Consider the following 1952-nt stretch of genomic DNA (forward strand, 5'->3'; position numbering starts at 1 on the left):
GTACATGTAGGTTGAACGTGAACGAGGGGCTAATCATTTCCAATTTTCAAGGTGGCGCTAGCGAGTCATTTTGCCACGCCCATGTGCGAAACTTGTAGAATACGAAATTTTTCACCGGTTCTGACATGTTTGCAAATTTTGGTGAGTTTTCGAGTATGTTTAGGCCATGTCATTTGGGCCTACTTTGCAGAGAAAAAAAAAAAAAAAAAAAAAAAAAATATATAATCCGAGCAGATTCAATAGGGACCTCGCACGGTCGTGCTCGGGCCCTAATTATAGCTGCAAGGTAAGAACATTTTATGAGGTCCTCAAATCTGGCAGGTCTGTAGTAAGTCCAAAAGCCATAGGTGTCATTGACACTGGGAACATGTCCCCACCACTTTTTGAAGTGGCTGATTTTGTCCCCTTTACTTTTTGAAAGCATAACTTAAAAAAATAGCTTGCAACAAGAAATGTTAAATTACAAATGAAAATGCTTTGAGAATACAGGAATTTAAGTGTTTAACAAACAAAATGTCATATCAAATATTTCAGCGTTGAAGATTTCCTCAAAATAGTGTTAAACATCTCGTCATGTTCTCTTGAACCCAATATTGTGCATTGTCACAGCCCGTATCTGAGCCCTTATGTCCCAACACATTATTACATTTTTCAAAAAACAGGCAGAGAACGTCTTCTCGGGACGTCAGGTCTGTGAGGCCATATTACATAATGTTCTGGCTGATATTCTACAATAGTACGCTAACAAATGCAAACAAAACAAAGTTAGAAAGCAAAATAGACTACTTTGGCTTTTTCGTTGAACTTTGACCTTTCACCTCCTCTGTAATCTCACAAATGTGGTAACATTTTAGTGCACAAACGTGCCTGAGCAGTTCCTCCCTCCATGAATTAGTGTTAAACATTTATAAAATGTGTTAACAACATTCATGCTTTCACAAAGGAAAAGCTCTCGGGATTAAGTCTACTATGTTTTATGAGGGCAGTTCCTCCTTTTATGAGTAAAACAAATGGGTATTTATGTGTGTATATATTATTCAGAAAACATAATAGATGAGGAAAACCTTGAAAAAGCTGAAGTTACCTGTGCAGAAAAGCTGCCAGCAGTAAGACCTGCTGGGCCTCAGCAAGTATGCACACAAAGTCAGCACTGTGGCCCTGACTGATGATCAGGTGAACACTGGGTGGTCAGTATTTGCAGAGAGGAAGCTTTCCCTCTTTCAATAGCAGGGGTGGAATATGTGGTCAACACTTTGAGGGACACAATAAGAAATTATGGATGCCACATGCCACAAAAATGTTCTTACCTTATGGCTTCACAGTCAATGTTCTGCAGCCAGCTTGTACATTTATGTTAATATTATGGTGTTTATTATTACCATTGGAATTATGCTATACAGTGATGCTAGAAGTTTCTGAACCTTTTAGAATTTCTGCACAAATATAACCTAAAACATACTCAGATTTTCACACAAAGTAGATCAACAGAACGTCTATGAAGATTCTCAGTCATCCAGGTCATAGTTCTCCAACGAAGGTTAAAGTCAAGTGCAACTGGACTTGGTTGAAGATACTGGAAGACGTTTCGTCCCTCATCCAAAGGACTTCTTCAGTTCTGACTGACTGGCAGGGAAACTCAGCTATTTAACCTCAGTGGGGTCGTTGGCCCGGGTCATCGATACCGCCGGTTCGTTAGTGTTCCTGGTTGCTGTGACGACAGTCGTTACAGTCGTTAAGACTACCTGTGGCCGAGACTGAACGACCATCGTTGGTATCTTCACCTGAGGCCGAGACTGAACGACCATCGTTGGTATCTTCACCTGAGGTCGAGACTGAACGACCATCGTTGGTATCTTCACCTGAGGCCGAGACTGAACGACCATCGTTGGTATCTTCACCTGAGGCCGAGACTGAACGACCATCGTTGGTATCTTCACCTGAGGCCAACAGGT

This window comes from Micropterus dolomieu, linkage group LG02 (genome assembly GCF_021292245.1).
Source record: "Micropterus dolomieu isolate WLL.071019.BEF.003 ecotype Adirondacks linkage group LG02, ASM2129224v1, whole genome shotgun sequence".
NCBI classification, from domain to species: domain Eukaryota; kingdom Metazoa; phylum Chordata; class Actinopteri; order Centrarchiformes; family Centrarchidae; genus Micropterus; species Micropterus dolomieu.